The following is a 21,350-nucleotide window of genomic DNA, read 5'->3' as shown; positions in this document are numbered from 1 at the left end:
CTCAGTTGATGTAGGGTACAATATAATCACAGAAGTTTAAATGGTAACATATTAAACAATGTATATGACCTGAGTTTATTGTATGTATGTATGTGTGTATGTATTGTAATGGCTAAACTCAGGTATTTTCCTTTTTTGGTAACAATAACACAAATGAACAATTTTGATGAAAACACATGTAATGCATGTTTAACACTCTTTATGAGTGTTCCTTTATGAGGTGTAAACTCCTCTTTGATAGAGTTAAGGGAATGATTCTATTGTCTAGCAAATGAATTTGCAACTCCCTTGGTAAGAAAATGCTATGGGGGATACCTCTGTGTGGAGAAGAGGAGAAAATTTCTGCCACTCCTTCAAACATTATCTGAATAGCTTCAAAGGGAGGCTCCTGGACCAGTAACAGATCTTGCATCTGTGGGAGAATGGAGACATACACTGCAGGCAGCCAGGATACAAAGAGACAGTCACCAGAAAGAGGAAACAGATTAAAGGAGAGCAACCCTTGGCAGTAGAGAAGAGAGCCAGACTTTGGAGAGGAGCCTATTGCCTGGGAACCAGCTGAGCAACCCAACCACCCCTGACACCTCACCCAAAGAGAGTTATGTTGAGATTTTGTAAAGAAAGGAAGGACTTCCAGGTCCTTGCCAAGAGTTATTCAATACCTCTGCCATACATGTATCCCAAATGAATATCCCAGTACCACTGTGCTTACCATGTTCTTCCCATTGATAATGTGTATATTTGTAGGATAGTGTGCCACAGGTTTATTGAGGAAATGTTTCAGTTATGCCCATTGAATAAACACCTTTGCTGAAAGTTAATTGGATCTACTAGCTAACTTAATTCACTGAAAGTACATTGGTGGGGGCAAAGGAGGTATAATGTTAGGAACAAAGCCAAACAGTATTACCCCTAGAATTAAGTGTTAGGAGCATTTTCTAGGGAATCAACCTATGAGTAAGAATGAAAGATAAATAGTGGCCAAGAACTAGAAATTGAGGGCATGCCCATCAATTGGGGAAATGACTGAATAAGTTGTGGCATGTGAACGTAAAGGAATACTACTGTGCTATAAGAAATGATGAACAGGTAGAATTCAAAAAATCCTGGAAAGACTTATATGAACTTACACTGAGTGAAGTGAGCAAAACTAGGAGAACACTGTTCACAGAAATAGCTACTGTGTTCAATGACTGATTTTGTAAACTTAGCCTTTCTCAGCAATGCAAGAACCTAAAACAATTCCAAAGGACTCATGATGGAAAATGCTATCCACATCCAGAGAAAGGACTATGTCGTTGGAATGCAGAGCAAAGCAGACTATTTTCTTTTGGGCTTTTTGTTTTTTCTTTCTCATGGTTTCTCCACTTCATTATTATAATGAATAATACAGCATGACGATGTGAAAATGTGTTTGATAGGAATGTATGTGTAGAACTCATATCAGACTGCATGCCATCTTAGGGAGGGAAGAGGGAGAGAGAAAAAGAAAATTTAAAACTTAAGGAAGTGAATGTTGAAAACTAAAAATAAATAAATTGAGGGAAATAAAGAATGAAAGATAGGGAGGTAGTTCCCAGAGAGTGTTAAACATGCATTACATGTGCTTTCATCAAAATTGTTCATTTGTGTTATTGTTACCAAAAAAGGGATATAGTTATTTTTATTCAGACACTTGTGCATAGCAGTCATTTCCAAACAGTCAGACTTTCAAGTTTCAATTTTGTTGCAAGTCATTTGACCTAAAAAGGTGTAAATTACAGTGTAAGTTAAAAGATAACAAGCAAATTCTCCTGCCTTTCTTGGCTAAACTCCTTGAGAAGGCCATCTATATAATAGGTGCCTCCCCTTCCTCTCCTTTCTTCTTAATTCTGTAGTCTGACCCCTGACCTCATCATTCCACCAAGACTGTTGTCTTCTAAATTACCCATGGCCTCTTAACTCCCAGATCCAATGGCTTTTTCTCAATTCTCATCCTGCAGACATTGTTGATCACCCTCTTCTCTTTGAAACTCCTTTTTTCTCTAGGTTTTCAGAATACTGTTCTCTCCTGGCTTTCTTCCTACCTCTCTGACTGCTACTCCTCAGTTTTCTTTGCTACATCTTTATCCACCTGGGTCATCCTCACTAACCTTGGGTGTCACCTGGGGCTCTGTCCTCTTCTCTTCTTCTATATTACTTCTCTTGGTGATCCCATCAGTTCCTATACATTTATTCTCATCTCTATGATGATGACTCTCAGATCTACTTCTCCAGCCCTCATTTCTCTTCTGATCTATAGTCTTCCATCTCCATGTGCCCATTAGACATCTCGAACAAAGCGTATCCTGTAGATATCTTAAATTCAATATATTCTAAGTTGAACTGATTATCTTTCCTCCCCAAACTCTTCCCTATTACTGTGGAGTCAACACCATTCTCCTAGTTACCCTGGCAGGCCATCTCCAGTTGTCCTGAGCTCTATCTGGCCACTGGACCCAGATGGCTCCAGAGGAAAAGGTGAGGCTGTTGACTTTGCACAGCACTCCCTCACTTGAATCCAATTCATTTGCAGCTCATGGCATCACCTTCCCGATGTTCTGGTCCTCTTCAAGAATGAAGGCCAAACAACACCAACAGTTGCCCTGGCTCATAACTTGGGCATCATCATTACTAACTCTCCTCACCCCCATATCTAATCTGTTGTCAAGACATCAATTTCACCTTTGTAAAATGTCATGACTACATCCCCTTCTCTCCTCTGATACTGCTGCCGCCTCAGTCTACATTGTCTTCTCCTCATACCTGGATTGCTATTTGGTCTGTCTGCCACAAGTCTCTCCCACATCCATTACATCCTCCACTCAGCCACTGAAATAATTTTTCCAAAGCATATGTGTGCTTTGGAAACCTGTCACACACACACACACACACACACACACACACACACACACACACACACTCAATAAACTCCAGTCACTCCCTATGTCCTCCAAGATTAAATACAAAATCCTCTGTTATTTGAAGCTCCTCCAACCTAACCCCATTCCAACCTTTCCAGGATTCTTGCACTGTACACCACATTCTCCTGAATCCAGTGACCTGGTCTTGCTATTCTCACACAGAACACCCCATCTTCCAACTCCAGGCATTTTCACTGACTGATCCCATGCCTGAAATGTTCTCCCTCCTCCTCTCTGCCTCCTGTCTTTCCTGACTTCCTTCAAATCTCAACTTAAATCCCATCTTCTATAGGAAACCTTTCCCAATCTCTCTTAATTCTAGTTTTTCTCCTTGTTTATTATTTCCTACTTATCTTATACATAGCTTCTTTGTACACAGTGTTTGCATGTTCTCTCCCCCTTTAGATTGTGAGTTCCTAAGTCTCTCTTTCTTTGCAGGTAAATGGGAGGTAAGCGACTTGCCCAAGATGACACAGCTAGTAAGTATATAAGACTGAATTGGAACTGAGGTCCTCCTGACTCCAAGACAAGCACATCACTCAGCTGCCCCAAAGTCTTTCAAACTTATATTTCCTTCTATTCATCTTCTAGTGATGGAGGAAAGGAAAAAGTAAGAAATCCCCAAGACCTAGGCTGTCTTCTCCATTAGATGTTATCCTTATCTTCCAGTTAGTAGAAGGGAAGAGGATATGAGGTTGTATGCCAATGAAAATTGCACAGACTCATAAAATGTCAAAACTGGAAAAGAACTTGGAGGTTATCTAAGTCAAATCTTCATTTTACAGATAAGAAAACTGAAACTCATAGAGATGAGGTGGCTTCTCCCAAATTGCACAGTTAATATCAGAGCTGGGTCTAAAGCTAGTTCTTCTGATGTCTAGCCCACAGATCTTTCCCCTACCTCTCTCCTAGCCCAAGAACTTTTGATTCTCAGATGCTGGTGGAAAGAGTCCTAGACTAAAACTCAGAAAATCTGAGTTCAGGTCCTGGCTGTGACATTTCATCCCCTCACTTAAATCCAATTCACTTTCATGTCATGGCATCACCTCCCTGATGTCATGGTCCTCTTCAAGAACAAAGGACCAGAAAAAGCAATGACTGTGGAAACATTTACTTCTACCTATTTTAAGTCTGTTTTTACACCTTTAATTGACAAATAAGGACACTGGGGCTCATAGAGGGAAAGAGACATCCTCACAGTCAGAAAATGAATAAGCTATAGAGACAGAATTGGAACCCAGGGCCTTTTACTCTAAACCCAACAGTCAAAAGACTGTTTTGAGATTGCTTCATATACTATAAAGCTATTTATAAATGTGAGCCATGGGATTTATGATTAATTTGTTTTCCTGAGGGCATTCACAGCCTTCTTCCCTTATTTCCTCTCCTTTATTGTGGACTAAAACTGTCCAACTCTAGCTTTCTAGCTTGGTAGATCCTGCTGGAAGAGAGGACCAGCTCTCACATTCACTTGAGGCCTGAGTAGATTGTCAGGGTCATTAAGTCTGTGCCTCAAATTGATAAAGCTTTATAAACACAGGGTATCTTGGACGCCATTGGTGTGAATGGTGAAGTCTAAGGTATCAGCCGTTGGAGGAGAAGCTAGCTTGTTTTTAGCGTAGACTTGGGAATGTCAGGGTCAATTCCCGTATTCATTTGTCCTGCTAGATGGGCACCTCCCTTGGGGCACCCTGCCAAGACAAGCAGCTAATCTGTTTGTAGTTGTGCCCAGAGCTCTGCCTTGACATTCCTGAGCCATTTGTTCCCAGTCCAGTCCTGAAACTGTGCACCTTTAAAAAGAAATACCAATAAACACATCCAAATGAAGCCTCAATAAATTCATGGACATGTGTGAAAATCATCAGGCCCTAAGCTGTCCTCCCCATTATCCTTAATCTATGCCAGTGATCCATGCTATCTTCCCCTGGTCTCAGCTACGGGAGCATCTTGCCAGTATCTTGGGACAGGCTGAAAAGATCATAACTAGGGCAGGGTGATCTGCAATTTGTCCTAGGGTGCTGACAGCATTTATACCCCAGCAGCACAGAAACAACTGAGCTTAAAACCTGGTTGCCAAGAATAACTAGTTAAAACAGGAATCTCCCAAATGGCCCACCTTCATCCCCAGAGTGGTAGCACCCCAAGTGAGCTCTTTTCATTTCATACAGAAGAATAGGTTGATATGACCTCTTTGTCTCTTTCCATTTACCGACTGCTGAATTTGTCCAAAAGTTGATTTGAAAATGTTTTTTAAATTGTTTTTTATTAATTTAATGAAATATTTCCCAGTTACATATAAAACATTTGACAATCATTTCTTAAAATTTTAAACTCCAAATTCCCTCTCCCTCTTCTGCTCCTCCCTCCTCCTTGAGAAAGCAGCAATTTAATTTCAATTTTACATGTGAGGATGTGCCAAACATATTTCCATATTAGCCATGTTGCAAAAGAAAACAGAAACAAAATAAGACAATGAAAATAAAGAAAGGGAAAAGAGTATGCTTCAGTATGCATTCAGGGTTCATCAGTTCTCTCTCTCTGGATATGGATAGAGTTTTTTATCATGGGTCCTTTGGAATTGTCTTGGACCATTGGCCTGATCAGAGTAGCTAAGTCTTTCACATTTGACCATCCTTATATTACTGCTATCATGATGTACAAGGTTTTCCTAGTTCTGCTCAATTCACTTTGCATGAGTTCATACAAGCTTTCCCAAGTTTTTTCTAAAACCATCCTGCTCATCATTTAATATGGCACAAGAGTATTTGATCATAGACATATATCACAACTAATTTGGCCATTCTCGAATTGATAAACATCTTCTCAATTTCCAGTTCTTTGCCACTAGAAAAAGAACTGCTACAGATATTTTTGTACAATTTTTTCCTTTTCTTTGATCTCTTTGGGATATAGACCTAGTAGCAGGTCAAAGAGCATGAGCAACTTTATAGCCCTTTGGGCATAATTCCAATTTGTTCTCCAGAATGGTTGGATCAATTCATAACTCCACCAACAATGCATTAGTGTCTCAATTTTTCCACATCCCCTCCAGCATTTGCAGTTTTCCTTTTCTATAATGTTATCCAATATGATAGATTTGAGGTGGCATCTCAGTTGTTTTAATTTTCATTTCCCTAATCAGTAGTGATTTAGAGCAATTTTTCATATGACTATTGAAAGCTTTGATTTCTTCTTCTGAAAACTGCCTGTTAATATCTTTTGACCACTTATCAACTGGGGAATGGCTCTTGCTTTTTATAAAGTTAGCTGAGTTCTCTCTATATTTGAGAGATGAGAGATGAGGCTTTTATCAGAAAACTTGCTGCAAATTTTTTTTCTTAGTTTCTTGTTTTCCTTCTCAATTTATCTGCACTAGTTTTTTTTTTTGTGTGTGTAAGATCTTTTTAATTTCATGCAATCAAAACTATCTGTTTTACTTCCTGCAATCCCCTCTATCTCTTGTTTGTCATAAACTCTTCCTTTACTCATAGATTTGACAAGTACATTTTTCCATGTTCCCCTAATTTACTTACGATATACTTTATGTATAAATCATTTATTCTGAAAGTGGTTTTCATGCTACTTGCTTAGGATGGATCTTGTGAAGCTTTCCCAGGGTATTTTTTAATGAAATTCACCTCAGGTCTCCCCCAAAATGTTAGCTATGAGTCAGCAACTAAACCAAAGAAAAGTCTCAGGCGTATGCCACACCACACTTGAAATAAAGGAATAAACCTGCCACATTCATTCTCTGCTCCTTTCACATTCAGGGTTAAACTTCTAAACTCATGGGTATATTTCAACAAGCAAAGGCCCCCCTACCATAGAAATAATAAAATCAGATAATAACATAAAGCATCAGTTGAATATTTATTCCCTACCCTATTCCCCATTATCCTCCTCTTACTTCCTTCTCAATCCCCCAAGCATGAATTGAAAAACTTCAATGTGACTCAAGCATACTCTACAACTTATTCTATTGTATTCTCAGTTACTCATTCATGCATTCATTTACAGCTTTTTTTTCTTTAATAGGATTGTAGGATTTAGAGCTAGAAAGGGACTTGGAGATCATTTTATTAAAACATACACACACTTCATCACTGAGGAAATTGAGGCCCAGAGAAATGAATTCACCCAAAGTAGCAAACAGCATCAATTCATTTATTCCTTGAACAAATATACATTGGCTGCCTACTATCTGCAAGGTGCTGTGTCTAAATGTCTAAGAAGGCATAAATATGAGAAAGAAAGATACCATGGTTTCTGGACTCAGAAAGCTTACAATCTAATAGGGAAGCTAAAATAAATATGTGAATAGCTGTAATATAAGGCAAAAAGTCATAAATGCCAGGAGTTATAACATGGAGTCTGGTCCAGGGAATCATCAAAGAAAGAAGTGTTACATTTAAGTTAGGCCTTGAAGAATGGGTAGGATCTTCATAGGTGGATATGGGTGAAGAGGATATTAAGGGCAGAGAAAACAGAATGAGCAAAAGAAAAGATATAAAGCTCTAGCTTCCTTGGCCAACAGCAAGACACGTATTTTGGATGGAGAATACATCTTGCATAAGAAGGTAGTGGAAGATAAGGTAATTAGCCAAGTCATGGAGGATCTTAAATGGACTATATTCCAGTAGGGAACCACTGAAGGCTAAAATTTTAGCAGGAGAAGGACAAGAAATGACATCAAAATGAATCTGGCATTTGTGAACAGAATGAATTGAAAATGGAATAGATTAAGGGAGCTTAGGAAATTGTCGCAATGGACAAATACAGGATAGGTGACAGAGCTAGGGGACAGGACTGTGTGAATAGAAGGAAGTAAGGTCATGAGTGGGAGACGCTGAAGATGTCCCATTAATAGTTCTTCACATGCTTACAAGACATCTCCTCCTTACATGTACCATCAGTAACTCAAAATCTAGTTTATTTCTTCCCTAAACTCGTTCCTCATTCTCACTTCACAATTTGTATTTATAACTGCACCTTCGTCCAGTTTGCCATGTTTGGAGTTATCTTTGGTGCTATTTTTTACCTTTCTCTCTCCTTCACTTCTCATATGTAACTGATTGTACTCAGCTCAGAATTAGGCTTATGGTTCCACCTCCAAAGTATATCTTGTATCAATTCCTTCTTCCCTATTTCCACCATGTCACAATCCTTCCAGTCTACCTTTCATATGAGTACCTGAATAATCTTCCTTATGCCCAAATCTGGAGATTATCACTGTTCAAAAACCTTCAGTGGTGTCCTACTGCTTAACAAGAGAAGTTTAAACTCTTTAGCTTGTCGTTCAAGACCTTCTACGATGTGTCACGACCTTAACTTTCCAGTCTTATGTTATTCCTATCTATGTAGTCTTTGTGCCAAAGTAGACTCCATTCTCCCTCTCGTGCACCAAGACGTGTTTTTCTGAATTCCTTATATTTAGCAAGGATTTATTAAGCACTTACTATGTGCTGGGCCCTATTCTAGCTTCTAGGAATAGAAGACAAAAATGCAAACATGCCTTAAGGAGCTTACATTCAACTGGACTTCTTATAGCATAATAATATTTCATTACATTAGTAAACACAATCTGTTCCGCCATTCTTCAATTTAATGGATATCCATTATTTTTAGTTTGAGAAGATTTTTTTTGCCCCAAAAGAGTGCTGCCGTGAATATTTTGCAAGACCTTTCATTCTGTTGCTAACTTACTGGTGTATATCTGTGGTACAGTCTATGTCATGTCCAACTCTTCTTGTCCCTATCATATGGCATTTTCTTGGCAAAAACACTGGAGTGGTTTGCCATTTCCTTCTCCAGTGGATTAGGAAAATACAGCTTATGTGACTTGTCCAGAGTCATACAGCTAGTGAGTCTCTGAGCCCAGATTTGAACTCAGGTCTTCCTGACTCCAGGCTCAGTGCTGTATCCATTGAACCATCCAGCTACCTCTAGTAAGCTATAGAAGTAACTTTGTCATGATTCCCATTTTTTTTTCCCAGAACAGTTGAACAAATTCATAGCTTCATCAACACTAAGTTCCTGTGCCCGTCTTCCCACAGCCCCTCCAACATAAACTGCTTTGATTTTATTTTGTCATCTTGACCAATTTAATGGTGGCAGTAGGAAAACTCAGAATCGTTTTAACTAGCATTTCTCTAATTTTCAGTGATTTAATCAGAGTTATTGATAGTTATAGTTGTTGATCATTTGTATTTCTTCTTCAGAAAATTGTTTATTTTTATCCTTTGACCTAGAGCGGTGAGGAACCTACGGGCCTCAGGTTCCCCATCCCTGAGTCCCACAGTCTTCTCCAAACCTCTAGTCATACTGCCCTACTTCCTGCTGCTGGTACTTTCCATTTCTCTCCTCAGTGCCTATGCAAAGGCTGCTGACCTAGAAGAATGTCTCCTCACCTCTTCCTCCTAGAAGGCTCAGCTTCCTTCAAGTTCAGCTCAAGCATCATTTCCTTCGCTGGGCCTTTCCTAATCTTCCCAATTTCTAGTGCCCCACCACATTACTCGGCACTTCCATGGCACGTATTTTATGTTTCAGTCTTTGTGTGTATGTTGTTTCCTCCAACAGAATATAAGTTCCTTGAGGACATGGTGTGTTTCATTTTTTTTTTTATTCTGTACATTCCCTGCCCAGGAGGTAGTAGACTCTTAAAAAAGAGAGAGGGGCTGACAGCGTGAGTGACAGTAGAGCTTTTGGAGTTTTTGTTAGCAAAGGGGAGATGACTATATTTGTAGGCAAAAAGCAAGGAGCCCAAAGGAGAGAAAGGACTAAAGACACAAGGGGATAATTGATGTAACAAAATTAACCATATAAGAATTGAGCAGATGTGAACATGATAATATTACACTCCATTTTTCCTAACTTTGGCCAGTATCCTCCCTTTAGGGAACCATCATATAAGCATGTTGTGGGTATAAAGGACCCATACCTTAGTTCTTTCCCTTGGAACCAGATAGGCCCCAGGGCTTTTATCTTTCAGTCTTTTCTAAATTTTTATTTATCTCTAAGCAACAAAATTCCTGAACCTTCTGACTCTCTGAATCTATTTAGCTCTCTGGGATCAGACATCTGCTGCACTGTTACCCTGTCCCTTCACTTACTAGCCAATGGGTTTTTCACTGGCTTACTTGATATTTCATCACACGTCAACTTCTTATTGATATGTTATATAATAGCTATTTTTTCTTTAGTTCTGCCATTAGTAATCTGCCACTATATCGGAGCCAATTTCTAATTCTCTTCTGTCCCTTCCCCCTATATACTCTAGCCCACAAGAGTATGTTTCCAGGATTTATTTATAAGGGAAAAAATTAAATAAAAATCAGGAATAATCCATCGGGATAATTAATGGTGCTTACAATCTCATTAGTTGCAGACCATGTGACATCTAAATTCCTTGATCAACTTATCCAAGCTATAAATTGGCCTAACCTGGGCCAGACTAGTATTCTCTTTCCATGTGGAAAAAGAGAAGGCCTGTGGCTTCTTTCCCATTGGAATATGACAAAAGAAATCTTCTGATTTACACAACTGTGCCCAATCAAGCAAATCCATTGGACAAGTCTACTTTTCCAGTCTTCCTCTCATGCCATCTGAAGGCTTCTGGAGTCGATCTGCCTTATTTCTTTCCCTCCACCCAAGGTTGGGAAGAAAATAAAACTGCTAGGTAGTTTTTTCTTCATCCTTTCAAAAACCAGAATAATTAAATCTGATAGCAGATAACCCTCAAAGTTCACAATAGACTTTACTTATGAGGCTCCCTAAACAGAATAGACAAATCTGTGGTCATCTCTATGTTATGATTTCTCCATCAGTTAACCAGGGATGAAGCCATTCTGGAATAGGACCCAGGCCCAGGTAACCCCACTCCTGGGGAAAGCTGAGGTTATTGGATCTCTTGAGCTCAGGAAATGTGCTGAGCCAAGAGAGTGTTAGCATTAAGCCTGGAGCCAACGTAAGAAGCCAATGTAGGAAGGCAATATAGAAATAATGGCTGAACAGTCTTTAGCACACATTTAGCTGCTACACCAATGACAGTAGTAAGTAAATACTGTTGTCTTTTATATTAGAACTAAATGTAGGAGCTAGTTGGATCTAGCTCCAGCAGAAGCCTGGAAGTAGTTAAGTGCATTGTTGACATCCCTTGCTATCTCCTTTCGACGTTTATCTTCATAGATTCTTAAATTCACAGATTATAAGAGCTAGAAGAGGTCATGGAAATTATCTCGTTTAACCACTTCATCTTACAGATGAGGAAACTTCAGTTTCTTAGGTTCCATTCTTATGTTTTAGGTTTGTTTTTGTTTTTTGGAGAGTGTATCTTCCTCTCTCACCCCATGCTGGAAGTATGGTGGTAACTCACAGGTCAATCCCACTGCTGATTGGTGTAGGAACTTTGGCCTAACCTGTTTCCAACCTGGGCTAGGAAGTCTAGTGTGCACAGCAGTAATCAGGAAAGAAGTCTTCAGCTTCTGAGACTGATAGATTATATAGACTGATAGAACCAAAGACTTGGTACTGAAGGGTATCTAAGCATATAGTTCTAAAACTTCTTTTTGTATTATAAATATTAAGATTTAATACCATGACAGTGTCCCTCATCTGGAATCTTTTTGTAACAAAGGCCTAAATCATTTCTAAAAGGAAACTGAGTCAAAGTACAGGAAAGAACTCCATTCTCCCAGACAACAGAATTGGGGTAGTTATCAGACCAAGGCCAGAACCCTTTGGAATAATCCAGTTAAAAGCAGTACTTCTTTCTCTACCCTTGACCTCATTGAACAGGTTTAGGAAAATAATTCTCCCTGTGTGTGCAAGTGTTAGCTGTTAGTTAGGTTATTAAAGAAAAAAGAACTCTAGCCCAAACTTTGTTTCCCTTGTTTAATCTTCCTATAAAATTGTGTCTTTCTCAACTCTACAAATTGTCAGTATGAAAATAGTTTGTGTTCAAGAGACTTTAGAAAAGCAGGCTGGGTATCAAGAAATTTGTTTCTAACTGACTTGTACGAAATAAGAAGAGCACTGAATTTTTCTTTTGCTGGGTACTTGCTACTCCCAGAGACTTCAACTGGGAAACTGTGTGACCTTTGAGATGCAGGAGCTGAGGAGTGTCCCAGAAAGCTGTAGATTTTTCTTTTTTTTCTTCCTTATAATAAAGCTTGCCTCTGGTGCATTGTGGCCAGTTGTGGGCTACGTTCTGAAGCATTCTTTTGACAACCATGCTGAATACTCTCCATTCCAAAGTCTTCAGAATCCCTACAGAGGTCACATATCATGAAAGACAGAGATCAGGAGCGTCTTCTGAGAAACGTTATCAAATCCTACCAAATTTAACCCTTAATGGTATTTGCTCCTCTTTACTAACCAGTAATTTGGGGGTTTAGGACACATATGCTTGACTGACATTTTCAAATCAAATAATATGAAAATTATAAGGCAATATAGAAATAATGGCTGGACAGTCTTTAGCAAACATTTAGCTGCTACGCCAATAACAGCAGTAAGTAAATACTGTTGTCTTTTATATTAGAACTAAAATAAAATTCAGTGGCCTTTTCCCACCAATATGTATGTGGTATTTATGAGTGTGTATATATGCATACTTATGTATGCATGCATCCATATACACGTACGTACATGAGACAGTAGTGTGGTGCAGTGGTAAAAATGACAGATGGAGCCATAAGGCCCAAATTCAAATCCCACCTCTCATATTTACCAGCTATTTGACAATGAGGTGTAAGGGGTGTTCAGGGAGGACTAGCACCTCTGGTGTACCAAGCTCCTCATCCATCTCTGGTCTCCAGCTTCACTAAACTTTCATCTGTAGCTCCAAAAAGCTATAACATTTACAGCAAACACACCCAGGTAAAACTCACAGATGGACTAAACCAGGTTGAGAGTAATCAACAGATCTCAAACCTGTTTGCCAGTTAGAGGGATGTCTATGCCACGCATGTGAAGATTTCCCCAGTGGAAACGGGTGATTGAGAAGAATGTATTCCAATAGCTATGAAGGTGACTTGGTCAGACATCAAAGACTCGAAGGTCATCCACTGCATCCAGGGCCATCGCCATTCACCCTGACTTTTATCTAGCCACTGGACTTCAAGGACTCTGGAGAGAATGTGGCTGACAACTCTGTGGGACTCTGCCTCACTTAAATCTAATTCACGAAAGTCAAGACGTCACTCTCCTGATGTCATTGGCCATCTTTGAAACCAACAACAAACATCGGATAATGGGCAAGTCGTTGAATCTCTCTCATCCAGTTTCTACATCTGTAAAATGAGGAAAACAATTGAAACCCAAATAAGTGCATCTTGGAGCCATCAAAGCTTATACACAGTGGTACATGTAAGGATCAGTTAAGGAGAAAAACTCCATCCAGCAATGCTTATCAACAACTCATCTGTAATTTATAGTTTTATAGAATTGCCCTGGGGGTATTGAGTAGTTAAGTGACTATTCTTGGCTACACAACTAGTATGTGTTAAAGACAGGATTTAAATACATGTCTTTATGACTCTAAGCCAAGTTTTCTCTATCTACAATGCTAAGCTGATTTCTAAAGTAATATATATGTATGTACACACACACACACACACACACACACACACACACACACACACACACAGAAACATCCACATTGTTCAGATACTTCAGTTTCTAGATCACCTCTGGGGGATTTTTCTGCTTCCTGGATCAAATCCTGAGAAAATCTCTTCTGGAAATCCTTGAAAAGCTGTTACCAACTCTACATGGACAAGCATGCTGGTCCCAATGTATCAGCCAAACTTTATTTTAACAAGCAAAATCAGAAAGAAAATAGGAAAATCAACAGAGTTCGCAGTGACTCTGAAGGTCACCAAGTACATAAATCAGCGCCTATGGAAATCACAGCCTTCACCCTGAAAGTCTTGCTCTAGCTGAAGACAGCTCTGTGTGTGTGTCTTTCCACCCAAAGCTAGTCTCTGCTTTCAACTGTTCTTAGTAGTATGTCCCACCTTTCTTCCAAACCAATTATAGTACACACAACTTACAGATATGAGTTTTTTCTTCATGAACTACTCTTGCTTACAAAAAGTTATTTGCACATTATCCTTAGACTGTGGACTCTTTTAAAGCAGGGACCAAGGGTTTTTGGTTTGGGTTTGGGTTTTTTGCCTTTTTTTGTATCTCCTACATTTAGCACAGTGCCTGATACACAGCAGTTGCTTCACAGAAGTTAGTTGACTGACTAACTACACATGTTCCTCCACCTCTTTGGGGTTATGTAGATAATATGACCTGTGGGCTTATTCTCAGGTCTATGTGAGGCTGAGCTTCTCCATCTCTTCATCTCCTCTCATCATCCCTTTCCTCTCTCTATTGTTAAGGCTGTGTTCTCCTTATAAATTTTCATCTATTTCTGGTCCCTAGTTACATGTGACTCCAAAGAGAAGCCACATGAATGCACAGGCCTTTTTTCTAACTTGGAATACAGCCTGGTGTCCCTGTATCTTTGATTCCCTTTGTGTCTTCTTTAGCTAGTCAGTGCATGGATAAAGACCTAGTGTCTGGAAGATTTATCTTCCTGAGCTCATATTTGACCTTGGACACTAGTTGTTTGACCCTGGGCAAGTCACTTAACCCTCTTTGCCTCAGTTTCCTCATCTGTAAAATGAGCTAAAGAAGGAAGTGGAAAACCACTCCAATATCTTTGCCAAGAAAACTCCAAATGAAGTTCATGGACCCAGATGGCTCTGGAGGAGAAACTGAGGCTGGTGACCTTGCACAGTCCTCTCTCCCTCAAATCAAAGTCAACTGCAAGTCATGTCGTCATTTCCCTGATATCACGGTCTTCTCCTAAAATGAAGGCCAAACACAACCAAATGGAGTCACCAAGTCAGATGGGACTGAAAAAACAGCTGAACAAAGCATCTCCCCCTGGGTGTGTCTCGGATTGCTTCTATATCTGGGTCTTTTTCTGCGTCACTTTAAGAACTACTCCTCTAGCTGCAATTCAGCTCTCTATTATCCTTCTCCTGCCTGCTCTCTGTCTCCTCTCCTTTTTTTCTTTTCTTTCCTCTCTCTCTCTTTCTCTCTCTCACACCCAAGCTAACTAGGTGCTAACAACACAGAAATGAAAAATCTTGCCCTCAGGGAGTTTGTAATCTAATAGAATGAACACTACATGTACATAATAAGATCCAGAATCAAATGCAATAAGGGCCATTGAGAGATACAAAGTGCTCTAAGGCAATTTGAAGAAGAATCAGTCACTTTCAACTGGGCCCAATATGGGTGAGAGAAGGCTTCACAGAAGGCTTCGATGACATCTGAACTGAGACTTGAAGGAAGAGAAGGATTTCCACAGAGAGTTGTGGAGGGAGTACATTCCAAGCAGTGAGAAAGGGCTGTGTGCAAATATGGAGACCAAAGACGTAGGATGAGTCCAGAGAACAATAAAGCCATTTTGGTCAGAACATGGAAAGGAGAGGCTGGAGAAAGGTAGGCTGGAAGCAATGGAAAGAATGGATCCCGTGGGTCTTTTCTTTGGATTGTAAAACAGTACTGAGACAGTATCCAGATACGACAAGCAATAAAAAACACGAATTGGCGATGATAATGAAAAGGACAAATTCAAAAAGAAACTTTAAGGTCTAATGACCATTAGGCTTCCACTGATTGACACCTCTGCTCAAAACATTCCAGCAGTTCCCTATTGCCTCTAGGGTTGTCCTTGCGGTTGCTGAGTCATTTCCAACGTTTCCATGACCCTATTTGGGGGTTTTCTTGGCAAAGACACTGGATTGGTTTGTCATTTCCTTCTCCAGCTCATTTCACAGATGAGGAAACTGAGACAAACACGGTTAAGTGACTTGCCCAGGGTCACACAGCTAAGGCCAGATTTGAACTCAGGAAGATGAGTCTTCCTGACTCCAACCTGACATTCTATCCATTGTGCCACCTAGCTGCCCCTAGTTAATACCAAATATAAAGTACTCTGTTAAGCACTTAAGGGTCTTTGTTACCTGACTCTTTCCTACCTTTCCATGTTCAAACACACACACATTTACTTATTGTCTCCCCCACTAGAATGTATGTGGTCTTTGAAGGCAGGGGCTGAATTGGGTTTTTTTTGTTGTTGTTATTTTACCTTTCTATGTATCCCCAGCACTTAGCAGAAAGACTAGCACATAGGAAGTGTTGCCCTTCCCATACTTTTGCAGAGCTCTATCCTCACAATCTTAAAAAAAAAAAAAAAGGCTTTGAAAACCAAATGGCAGAGTGAATGCAGGTGTCCCCAGCTGGTGCCTGAAGTCCACTCCCAGCTTTGGGTTTCAGATTACTCAGCACTTAAAACAATAGAATTTGGTCTCCTCCCAAGACTTGTTCCACTTCTCATTTTTGTGGTAAAGTTAGGTAGTAAAGTAATACATTCTGTGTGGAGCATCTGAATTTTGCTTGTTTTGTTGGGTTAGTGTATGATGACTTCTTAGCAATCTATTTCTTTTGCAGAATAACAATATTCTTGTTATCCTGGGCATTCATATAATATTATAAAGTAATATGACTAAAAGCTACAGAATCACAGATTTTAGGAATCAGCTGGTTAAACCTGCTTCCAGATGCGGAAATAGAGGGCCGACAGGTGAAAACACTTTGGTCCACAGGTAGTCAGGTGGTCAGTTGCAAGCCCAGGCTTTATGCCTATTTTATCTGGTTGCTACATGGAGAGCCTCTTCCACCAGATCACACCTACTCTCTTCTGGTAGGGGCAGCCGGAAAACTCTAGATTTTCTCCTTCTCTCTGAATGTTTTCCTGCGCAAGCCTCCTGTTCAAGCTACTTCTAAAATTAGTCCTACCTGACATGTGGAGCAGACAAGTTCAATCAGCAAATCCTTCCATCCGCAAAGGGCTGAAAGCCTAGTGACTGGGTGCACTGCATGACTCACAAAAATGCTTATTAACTAATTCCTCAAAGGAGGCTCCTGCCCTTTTCCTCTCTTTTCACACTTAAGGGTCCCTGGCTGGACCTTTGCATAGATTTCTTCTTCAGGATACTTCTAATCTAGACAGTTCTGATGGGGGAAATAAAAAAAAAAATAACAACCCAAAACACAAATACTTCCCTTCTCAGGAAGGAAATGGGGGAGGGGAGGGAGGAAGAGTTGTTTCTGATGCCATTTTAAAAGGAGGAACACTACCCTTCCATCCCTGGGCTGTTTTAAAAGCAGAGGTGGTGTGGTGGTGTCCCGCCCTAGGATGTGCAGGATTACGTTACCGCAGCCCTAAAGAGCCCAGTGACTCACCCTCTGATACCAGAGACTGTTTACTCGGAGATCTTCCGCAGGGTGCACCCGGCTCTGATGGGCTGATGCCACCCCATCGCCTTCCTTCCTAGAGTCTCCACAGGTTACCCTTAATACTTTCTCATTTCCGTACCTGCACCGAACCAAAGCCGCCCACCCTTTCAGAAGCCAAAAAAACAAAGGGCCTTAGGGGTTTTCCCTTTGGGCCAGTCCGCTTTATCTCAGCCCAGCTAACCTCAGCCTCTAACCATGGGGCATGGCCGGGGGCAGGTAGGAAATTCCACCTCTGGGGATCGTTGCCCCAGCACAGAGGGAGGCCAAGTAAGCAGGTTACATTTTCCATGGCTGAGGGGGGCAGAACGACCCAGTTCCGTTACTAGGTGCCCGAGGCACGGTGGCAGAGGCCTCGTCCTCGAACCCCCAGTCTACAGACCGAGCTACATTTTCAATGGTTATTTATACTCGAACCCGGGCTGAGTCTAAGCCTCAGCAAGCAAAAGAATGAAATCGAGCGGATCAGCCGCGCTCGGCTCAGCGGGCAGAGCAAACAGGCAGCCAGCCGAGCTGGGCAATGCCCCGACACGCACGCACCCGCTCTGTGGGCATCCCCTGAGGGGGGCTGTGCCGTGATCTCAGCGGGCTGCGGAGGCACCGAAGCCCGAAGCCCAGGGAAGCCACTTGGCGCTGGCGGCCGCGGCGGGGAAGGACGCGCTGCTGTGCGCACTGGACCAGAAGAGGCTTCCCCAATTCTTGCCTCCGGGAAAGTATTTCCTGGAATAACTCCACTCGGGAAAAGCTCATTTCCCAGCATTACAGAGTCATTCCTAGAACTATTCCTCTCCGGACACAAGATTTCCTGGAAGGTTTTTCTCGCCACTAGAATCTATCTAGTGAGTCAAAAGATCATCCAAGAGGTGGCAAGGCAAAGCCGAAAGTGCCATTTCAGACCAGCTGGTCCCCTCATCCCCATTTTGCTGGTGAGGAACCTGGGGCCAGGAGAAGTAAAGAGAATGCTAAGGGATGGCTTGAGGAGAGAGAACTAGCCCCGTGCTAGGGAATGATTCAGCAAGGGTGAAAGAACTCTAAAGGAACAGCATCACTCCGGTAATATTAGGGGACAGGCAATATGTTATGGACAGAACGACTAGGAGCCAGGAGTCCTGAGAGCTCATTAATCCTGGCCGTGCTGTCTGGGTAAGCCTTAATGTGCTCATCTGTAAAATGGGGATAATAATACTCCTGTGACTTACCTCACAGGGTTATTGTAAAAAACCAAACGATATCACGTAAGCAAAATTCTTTCTATCCATTGAAGTATACATAAACGTCAGCTATTATTTGCTGTAAAATACTGTTCCAGAAGACACTGTGACTTAATGATGAAAGCACTGACCTCAAAGTCAGAAGACCTACCTTGACACATTCTAGCTATGTCCATGGGCAGGTCCCTTAATTCTTCAGTGTTCCAGACCTCTCTAAGTCCCCAAGTGTCAAACCAATAAGAAGCAAAAGAAATTTCCCATGTTGTTGAACCATAAAATCTGGACAAACCTATAGTGTGTTCCACGGGAAAAAGAATGCCCTCTTCTCTTAATTATTCAGATCCTTCAAGACCCAGCACATATCCCATCTCCTTGATGGATACTTTCAGATTGCCCCTGCACACCCTCATTTCTCGCTTCCTAGAACTGCTATAGATTTTATCTCATCCTATAAAATGTCACACATGATATACAGTGCATCCCAAAAGTCTCAGTGCACTTCTGTGCTGAGACCTTTAGGATACCCTGTATGTACCACAGCAGTCTTGTTCCCTCTTTCTCATCCCTATGTCTTGTCTCATTGATGTTTCTGTTTATTCTGTGACTCTGGTGAGATGCACAGATATTAAAAATAAACAATATCAACATTTTGTTTTATTTGCCTGAAATCAACTATTATTTTCTCAGAGCAAACAGGTAAAAATCTATCTGCAAGGCTGTTTGAAGTGAGGGGGCTTGTGCTATTACCAAGGGCAATAACTGAGACTCTAGACATCTCCTGTGATCTCACTGGGATTTTGACTAGAAGAAATTCTTAAAGCCTCTTCATCTTTCATTTCCTGTTGTCTTTCCAGTTATGCAATTTCAAAATTTCACGATTTACTCTTTCCTTCCTCCCTCCCAACATTAAATGCCAAGGCCTCTTAATTTTACCTCTGCAATATTACCTCTGTCCGTGTCCATCTTTCCACACACTCATCCACTACCCTCGTTCAAAGACTCATCCATTTTTGCCTGCCAGGACGATTGTAATAGCCTCCTAACTGCTCTCCCTGTCTTTAAGAGTCTCTGTCTGCTCTAGTCTTTCTCCCACCCAAGTGCCAAAGTAAGGCACAGGTCCAGCCACGTCACTTCCTTGCTTAAAAACTTCACTGGTTCTCCAGGGACTAGAAAATCAAATATAAAATCCTTAGCCTGACATTTACAGTTCTCTATAGTATGACTCCAATTTATTATCTCCAAATTTATTTCACTATTCTATCCATCACAGGGTCTATACAAACTGGACTACCAGTTATTCCCTACTCTATATCTATACCCTACCATCTCTGACCTATGTGTTCCTATACCTAAAATGTGCCCCCTCCTCTCCTTTGACTCTTAGAATCACTAATTTCCTGCAGTACTCAGTTCAAATGCCTTCTCCTACTCAAGACCTTTTCTGGACCTCTCCCCTCCCCCACCCCACCCCCAAGCAGCCAGTGCTTCTCTTATCCCTCACAAATTACTTTTATTTGATATGCATAGTTCTCCAAGAGGAGTCAATCCCCAATTCACACTGGTCTGGTTCCAGAGAGGTTTATCTACCCCAGGTTCACGGTACTCCTAGGGTTCCCATCTCTGATACTCTACCAAGTGAGTCTCCACCAGTGTGTCTGCCTAAAATAGTCACAGGACACAATTAGATCAAAGCAAGGGGAAATACTGAAATGACAGCAAGAAGAATAGTATCAAAACACCTGACCCCCCAAACCCCCCATCGGCGCTCTCCATACCCAGGGTCAGCAGAAAGAGAAGACACACATAGAGGTCATGAGAAGAGAGAGAGAGATGTGCACATGCATACATACATGTATAGCCATGCACATGCATACATATACATGTATGTACATGTGTGTGCATACATATGTATACGCACATGTGCGTTGTGCGGAGGGGCAATTCCCACTTCCAATGCTTCAGGGCTGGAGATATCTTCCCACTACTCTAGACATCCTTGATCTCATAGTTGCCACCAGACACTGCTCTGCTGAATGCTTCCAGATGATGTAAGCTGTAACCTGTTCCACAGATCACTGCCAAGCATTACTTGACCAGTGTCTACATTGCATCCAGCTTGTGGCTCAGCTGACATCCTTGGCCAAGGTTCCACAGCACTGTTTCAGAAGGAGCAGTAACCCTTACCTTGGGACTGGCAGAAGCTTCCCTGGGATGCTCTGAAGCTTTCCTGCCCCACAGCATGAGCTTCTCAGTCTTAAGGCACCAAGTTCTCTGGAGGGAAAGCCAAGAGCCATCCCAGCAAGCTAACGATTTTAGCCTTTTAGCCTTTCATTTCATTGACTCTTCCCAGTATAGGGTTAGTCTTTGGGTAATACACTTCCATAAACCTGGCAGAGCCATTTTCCCAATAGTCTCTAAATATTTTTGGAGATTCAGGCTTCTCAGGTGTTAAAATTATGTCCCTCTCACTCATAAAAGTAAATTAAGAAAAGTTTCCAGAAATAATCTATGTATGGGAGGAGAGTTAAAAGTCTGTGCTAAACTTTTAAGTTGCCTACAATAGGATTTTTCAATTTCTTTCCTCCTTCTCTTTTTTTTAACCCCTTACAATATAGTTTGAGTTTATCATTCCACTAAAACTGCTCTCTCCAAAGTTACTAATGATCTCCTAGTTGCCAAATCCAAGGACCTTTTCTCTATCCTCATTCTGACCTCTGCATCCTTTGACACTCTTAATCACTCTCTCTTTAATACTCTTTTCTCTCTAGGTTTTCAGGACATCACTGTCTCTCCTGGTTCTCCCACCTATCTGCCTATTCCTTCTCTGTCCATTTGGCTG

The 21,350-nt window shown here is 41.1% G+C and overlaps 1 long non-coding RNA gene across 1 annotated transcript; it reads right to left on the bottom strand.

Annotated features, from left to right (window-relative positions):
• Positions 1 to 11,817: 11,817 nt before the first annotated feature.
• Positions 11,818 to 13,231, bottom strand: LOC140507166 (uncharacterized). The gene is made up of 2 exons (XR_011968220.1): positions 12,873 to 13,231; positions 11,818 to 12,206 (listed from the first exon to the last, which is right to left on the bottom strand). It is a non-coding gene; the product is annotated as an uncharacterized lncRNA (long non-coding RNA).
• Positions 13,232 to 21,350: the final 8,119 nt, after the last annotated feature.

This window comes from Notamacropus eugenii, chromosome 5, assembly GCF_028372415.1.
Source record: "Notamacropus eugenii isolate mMacEug1 chromosome 5, mMacEug1.pri_v2, whole genome shotgun sequence".
Classification (NCBI taxonomy): domain Eukaryota; kingdom Metazoa; phylum Chordata; class Mammalia; order Diprotodontia; family Macropodidae; genus Notamacropus; species Notamacropus eugenii.
The sequence above is the reverse complement of the archived record's forward strand: the minus strand, read 5'-3'. Positions and strand labels throughout refer to the sequence as shown.